At 37.3% G+C, this 8,045-nt stretch overlaps 1 pseudogene; it reads right to left on the reverse strand.

The window, feature by feature from the left end:
* Nucleotides 1-2,068: 2,068 nt before the first annotated feature.
* LOC125186783 lies at nucleotides 2,069-8,045 on the reverse strand (annotated as a pseudogene).

Raw genomic sequence — 8,045 nt, forward strand, 5'->3', positions numbered from 1 at the left:
ATTGTCCGCTTTGGGCAAAGCCCTCACGGTTTTGCTATTGGGGTACTCCCCAAAAGACATCATACTAATGGAGTTGGGGTAGCCATTATATATGCTTGCAACTCTTGTTCATTCTCCGATGTGGGGTATGGTTTGCTCCCTTTCAGTATCGCCATTAAGAACATGAGCATTCTTGAAATTTTTGAGATAGAAAAAGCCCCATGTTTGATATTCGCGACAACGCTTATTTTCTTGAAATTTAGGAAGCCAAAGAAGAGAAGACATGAGAAAATCCTTATTCATTGCAAAAACTTACCAACTGAAACTGGAGACCAAGCAGCATGGGTTTTAAGGTTGCTACTACCGTCGGTCCTTTCTTCATATATGTCTTCCTAAGCGATGCTTAGTTGACTGGTTTTTTTCCCGTTTCCTCGTTGCTAAGTTGAGCCTCAAGCGATTTTGAGGTTCTTGTATTTTATAGAGTTGTGTATTAATCATTAATCCTTATGAATTTATACCGTCAACAACTATTAATATCATCATTATGTTGTATTGTAAAGAAAAAAAAAAGACTTTAGTTTTAGGTTTATGGGTTTGTAACAGCTAATTAAACGCCAAATTTGAATTTGTACATGACAAGTTACACACTCCATTATTGCGAATGTTGGCAGTTACAAATAATTATTGCGATATTTATTATTTTACTTAGTGGAGTGCATTTATGCATACGAAAACTGTCGTATAGAATTTCTGAATTTTATTTATAATTATTAGTATATATTTAGAATGATTGCAATGGCATCCAAAATTTTAAAAATATTCAAAATCAGCCCAAAACTCGCCTTTTAATTTTTATATATGTACAGACAGTGGCGGATCCAGAAATTTCATATTGGGGGTGCGATAAATAATTATATTGACTTGAAAATATAAAATCAAATCGATCTTTTTTCTTTTATTATGTTAATTTTTCGATTAAGTCACATTAAATTATAAAAATTATTTAGGGTTATTACTTGAAAATTTTTCACTATTAAATTATGGATTCTTAGATATTTATATATCAAAGAATTCATATTAGTTTATAGAAAGTTCAAAACTAAAAATAAAATGCATCATATTTTCCATATAATCTGAAATATGAGTATAATAGTAATCATAAATACTACTCCCTCCGTCCCAAGAAAGATGACCCCTTCCTTGGGTGGCACGAGATTTTATAAAGTTATATTTTGTGTGGTAAGAGGAAAGAGTAAAGTAAGAGAGAGGGAATAAAGTAGAGATAAAGGTGTTTCCATTTTAAGTAATGGGTCATCTTGATTGAAACAAACCAAAAAGGAAAGTGGGTCATCTTCAATGAGACGGAGGGAGTACTAATAAAGATTATATTCAACCATAGCTTTATTATGTATGAGGTAAAGGAGAAAACAAATAATATATATTTAATCAAATATTGTTAGAAACTATATGAAATAAATGAGCAAACATTATCAATAAAGGAGAGAAATGGCCAAAAACGTGCTTTGGAGGATACATTTACCACTAGGCTACTTCCATATTTTGGAGGTATAGTGGTACCCTCTTGTTCTTAATTAAATCCGTCAGTGTGTATAGATAAGAGTATTCACAATTCAGAGCCTATCTTCATTATTTTCTGCCACGTCAGCATGCTCATCCCAGAGCCTATCTCATTTCCACATCATCACTATTTTATTTCACTCTTTTAATTTTTGTTGATATAATAATTACAGACAGCGTAAAAGTTTTGACAAAAATCATATTTCATTTTAAAAACTAAATAAAGCATAAATGTCTAAATAATATAAATAAAATTACATATTAAAAGACATTTCTAGTGACAAAAAAATGTGAAATAGAGAAGGATGTGGGTGTATGAAAGATGTGGGTGTGTGAAATGAAGGAGAGGAGATTGAGGTATTTATAATAGGAGAAGAAAAAAAATAATAAAAATAAATAAATAAAGGAAAATTGGCTCCGTCATCGTGTCTAAATCGGACTAGGCAACATGTTAGTTCACGGTTGAATTGATTAATCCAATCCGATTATTAAAATATTCACATTGTCTTACTTAAAAAACATGTGAAGTAGCTACAACAAGCAAAAGACATTTTTTCTGGATTGTCACTAGATTCACTCACATCTAACTCCTTCAGATTCGCTCCACTAGGCAATCTAAAATCGAACTTGTGTACCAACTTGGCTAAGGCAAGCTCATCCACCACCACCGCGAATGTAATACCGGGGCCACGCTTCCTACCTGCCCTAAATGGAGTCAACTCAAAATGCAGACCTCTAAAGTCTATGTCCATTCTAAGGAATCTCTCTTGGCGAAATTCCTCAGGATATTTCCACAATGAAGGATCCCTAGAAATTGCCCAAACATTAATCATCACACGCGTACCAGATGCGACATCATAGCCCAATACTCTTGTGTCTTGACTTAATTCACGACGGACCAACAATGGGACTGGCGAATACAACCTTAGAATCTCCTTCATCACTGCTTTCAGATAAGGCATTTTCTCCAAGTCTTGTTCATCAATTTCATCCTTATTTCCAGCTACTTCCTCACTTCATTTTGAAAAGTTTTCATTGTCTTAGGATTTCGCATCAGCTCCGTCATCGCCCACTCAAGAGATGTAAATGCACAATATCAGTTCTTGCAGCAAAAATATTGTAACGCCCCGCCCTCCTAGGGTATAATAAATTCGGCGGTCATTAACTGGGTAAACTTAAATGCAACAAAGACAAGGCTAGGGTTTCATTAAAAGGGATTTGACCTAGGTATTTAACAGACTAGGGAAATGATGAAACCAGGTTTAATCAAGAAAAATCAATAAAAGGTAGATAACATAAATGACGATCAATGTCAAGGAAAAACAAAGGAGAAAAGATATCATAACTATGATCCAAAAGCAAAGGGTTTGGCAAAAGCTCGACAAAATCCACGGCATGTCGTTCATAATTTGCAAAAATTCCAAACTGCAATGAATGATATCGTTCAAACATGTCGAGGCCAAAAAATAATCAGTCGTGGCAGGATTTAGAAACATAGACATAATATCATGAAGTAGCACTAAAATGGTTCAACGACATCATGTTACTGAAAAAAAATGGAATTACAGCACTGGATTCATGGGTTTGTTGAGGGCAACACAAAGTGATGGGAACTTTTCAGAAAATTAACACGATCAAACCCGTTAACAAAGAAGAGAACACCATAGCCTTAACTTGGTGTTGTAGAAAGAAAAATCACTGAGCTAAAAAGAATTTCACTTCTGCAAGAAGGAACTGGAGAAATGAAGAGGTGAACAAAAATTCCAAAAAGAATATTCCATCTTTTGAAGAAAACAGGTCTGGAGATGTGATCATACTGAAGGTCATGATTGCAAACAACTTTAGGAATGGAGTTCAATGACAGAAGCGCATAAAATCAAATATCGTTCTTATGAATGACGAATTAAATAATACTACTCAAGCAAGAGGTCCAAAGTTACAAGGGCAAACACAAATTTCAAGCCAAGTGAGTCATGACTCGATATTGGAAAAGAAATAAGGGACATCACTTGCAAATTGTGAGTCAACCAAGGTGTTTAAATAGATAAGGGATCATGGTTATTCAAAACGTCCCGAAAAGAACTTAGGATCCAAGTAAGTACTGTTAATTTAAAAATCGGTCATTCTAACTACGAAGGTCGCACTCCCTCGCACATTTCTCCCGAGCCTGATCATGGTAACGTCGTTCTATGAAACCGTGGATTCCAAGTTGAGATTCATCGTATCGTCAAAAATAACTATTTTTGATGGTCGCATCTTCAAAGTCTTCTTCTTGCCATGTCACATAGTCTTTTTCGATTACCATTGTACACGTGGTTTTAATGTGTCATAAACGTCGTCGTATTTGTGTCGCGTCGCCACTTTGGCATGGTATGCAAGACTGCAGTTGGTTCTATCACTCAGGAAAGTGATACTGCAGTTGTCAACCTACAACTAAGTTTTAGCACGTTCGGTCTGGCCTACTTCTTAGGCACTCTATAATTTCAAGCATAGCTTGAAGTCTCATAGCAGTCATTCCGCGTTTCTACTGTTGATATAAGCGCTGTGATCTTACGACTAAGGCATGCTAGGTTCCAAGAAGTCCAGGTCTAAGCATCACAACATTTCAACATAAATCTCACGTAATCACATTCGCATTTCACAGTTTTGCAAGTTCACAAACAGTATTCAACGAATCATCATTCAAGAAGCATCGCTTCACAAGTACAGTACACAGTATTTCCAAACTTCTAGGTGTCATCCTATGGCATGCTTTCTATGTTCACAAAAGACAGTTTCCACCGAAATTCTCAAGAACAAAAAGTTTCCATCACAATAATATCTCGTACCTCTTTCTTCTTGGTTGAACAGGACGAGTTGCGGTGTTGAGCTTTCCGTATTTAGCACATTAGTAAAGGGTTACAAGAAGAGAAAGAAAAAGTTTTGAAAAGACTCTTGGGTCCAGAGCGGAAAGAACTGAGGCTCTGATACCATCTGTAATGCCCCGCCCTCCTAGGGTATAATAAATTCGGCGGTCGTTAACTGGGAAAACTTAAATGCAACAAAGACAAGGCTAGGGTTTCATTAAAAGGGGTTTGACCTAGGTATTTAACAGACTAGGGAAACGATAAAACCAGGTGTAATCAAGAATAATCAATAAAAAGTAGATAACATAAATGACGATCAATGTCAAGGAAAAACAAAGGAGAAAAGATATCATAACTATGATCCAAAAGCAAAGGGTTTGGCAAAAGCTCGACAAAATCCACGGCATGTCTCAATCGACTAAACGAAGGGGAAAAACAAGTTCAAAATGACTAGGTGAAAATAATGAGTTTCGAAAATTAGCGGAAGCATCCAAGAGAAGGTTAAGCCATGTATGAAGACACGACTACACTCGAGGTTCAAAATATCCATCTTATTAATTAAGTTTGCTCAACACCCGCCAACGCTCGTCGCCATTCAACCTGCACATAAGGAAAACACATGCAGGGCTGAGTATTTTGAAATACCCAGTGAACTCATTGCCAAAACGTTTTATTTAACAAGTTATGCCACCCTTACCATACTGAACTCGAGTTTTAAGCAGTTATGAAAGAATATCACGAGTATCACAAAAATAATTTCTTAGACAGGCCAGTCAAACATCTCCCGCTTTCTCATCAATATCCACAATGACAATCACAATCTCAATCTTTCCATAGTGCGACAAAAGTGTGGCCACACTTTTCGCCCACGAGACCGGCCGACTAGCAAGGACGGCTCCCGATCCCACCGTGTACATAGCTTGGTAGGGTTTGCGGCCCGTACTCAGACCCGAATTTGTATATACATATCCATAGCCACTGTAGCCTAATGGAGCGTACTCACAAACTAGGCATCAGGCACACATCATCACAACAAAATAGACATAGGCATGGCATAACAGTTAAACCACCCTTATAACACCAATCAATATTTTGACAAAAAATAAAAGAGAGTTTTAAGAATAAAGCCCACCTCGACTGCTTAGATTTCAAGTATGTTCTTTCCCTTTGTTATCCTGCTTCGCAACCGAGGTTTCACCTTTTTACCACATATGTACATACCATGTATTAGTCCTAGCATAAATTCCTAAATCATGCATGCCACACGTTTCCCTTTTCCCATCGATTTATCTTACTATCATCAATCAGAATCAAGTCATGTTCATCATATAAATTCATTCGCATCTTAACTCTAGGTCTATCATCAACATATGTCACACAAGAGTATTTTGCCAACATACACACAACACATACACACGCAACACACACACACACACACACACAACGCACCTACTCACACGACGCGCACACACACACACACACACGCCGCACACATACACATGCACACATATATTCCATATCCCCTTTATCCCACTTTCACTCGATCAAGATGCATGAGGGTTCAAGAATACCGATTAATCGGTTAGAAAGAAGAAGAATTAATATAAGAATACCTTTTTGGAGAAAAACGAATGGTAGAAACAAAGTAGAGACTTGGTTCTTCAAAAATCTTGAGGTTCAAACTCTAATTCTTCTCAAAGGATGAAGGATTAATGGAGAAAAGTAGAAGAAAATTGAGAGAGTATGGAGAGAGGGAGGGGACGAAAATTTGGGGTAGGGGGCGAAAATTATGTGACGGCTAAGGTTAGGTTTTTGGCTCCTTATTTATAGAGTTCAATAAAATCTTTAGGTAAATAAATAGAATATTTGGAAAGATTTCATCCTCCACAATTAAATAAAATAAATATTGTGGAGTAGGGAAAAAGAAATTAACAAAAATAAGCTCTAGGGCTCAAGCATGAAATTTTCGAAAACTATGGCTTCTAATTAGCCAAGATTTTGTTTTGGTATATTTTACGGAGTAGAATAAAACGGAGAAATATAAAAATAATAATCCTCCCAATTAATAGGAAAAGAGGCGTGTACTATGCCTTTTAAATAAGGAAGGGATTTTTAATATTAACTAAAATAAGGTATGGCAAGATCTCTTGAGGTATGGAAAGATTTGATAGAATATTTGATCTTAGGTATGGAAGGAAATCAATAAGGAATCAATTAAACAAGCAAAATAATATTTCCTTCTCAACATAGGTGATTTTCAAAAATCACCTAGGAATAATATCCCAAAAACTAAATTAAATCCGGAAAAATAAGATTTGCTCAAATAAAATGAGGGGGTTCAAAAATTTCAAAAGAATAAAGGTGGTTTAGTATTTATGAAAATTTTCTAATATTCTCACTCACCCTTAAACAAATAATTCACCACATAAATCACATTTAATTCAAATATTCACGTGCCACGTCATATATTCAACAAGTTTGACTTTTCAAACTTCCAACACAAACCCTAAACTTGATTCGGTCATAACTTCGTTCCTCATTTAATTCCCATCTCCTAAGTCATAAATTAGGGTATTAAATTCTCTGCTCTAAAGCTAGGGTTCGAAAAAGAGGGGTGTTACACATTTCCTGAAAAAGAAATTTTCAATCAAAATGGGGAAGGCATAATAAGAAGATACCGGGGTTTAAGACAACGTATAAGAATATTCGTCAGTAAGAAAAATTTAAATCGGTGAAACTCATTTTTAGAGTTCGCCACTGTGCAACAAATCAAAGTATTCATACCAAAATGATAGCTTCGACAGTGTCATCTTCAATAGGGGTGAGACTTGCATTCTATCTCTGAAAATCAATGAATATGTCCAGAAAATCCAGCTCACCACCATCTCCCTCTCTCCTCTCCCTAACTCTATGTTCTTGAATCACACTCTCCAAAAACCTATCCATCTTCTTAACACCTCTCTCTACTCTCTTATCCAAACCATCAAACCTTCTCATCCATCTCAAGTACGGAATGTACTCCCAGAAAGGTAAAATCCCAACCAGCTCCCCAAACTCACCAAAAATCTCCTTGAAATCACTCCCCAAACTATACTTCTTCCCAAGCGCCACCCTACAAATCACGTCGATCGTCAAAGACTGAATGACATCAGATAAGCACCCAACCGTGAGGGAAGTCTCTTCCTCCCTCACGCTGTGATAAGATTGAACCCTTTTGCTGCCCAGCAGATAAAGCACGCATATGCTGCGGTTCTGCCGCCAGTGTACTCCATACGGGGCGAAAGCCACATCCCGGTTGTTGTAGAACAGCCGGCTCGCAATGCTGAGTTGGGGCCGGTTTAAGAAGATCAGGTCCTGGTTTTCCAAGATCTCACGCGCAGCTTCAGCGGAAGAGGCGATAAGAACGGGGACTTTGCCAAAGTGGAGCAGCATGAGGGGGCCGTGGAGACGGGAGAGTGATTGGAGGGATCTGTGTGGGGCTGAGCCCAGTTGGTGAAGGTTTCCGAGGAACGGAAGCTTTGGTAGAGACGGAGGCAGGCGTTTCCGGGGCTCTGGAGAATGACAGTGGCGCCATTTGTGGAGGAAGAAGAGGAAGAGAGATGTGGAGATTAGCACAACAATGAAATGTGAGAGGGAAACCAT

The sequence above is a fragment of the Salvia hispanica genome, chromosome 5 (assembly GCF_023119035.1).
Source record: "Salvia hispanica cultivar TCC Black 2014 chromosome 5, UniMelb_Shisp_WGS_1.0, whole genome shotgun sequence".
NCBI lineage: Eukaryota > Viridiplantae > Streptophyta > Magnoliopsida > Lamiales > Lamiaceae > Salvia > Salvia hispanica.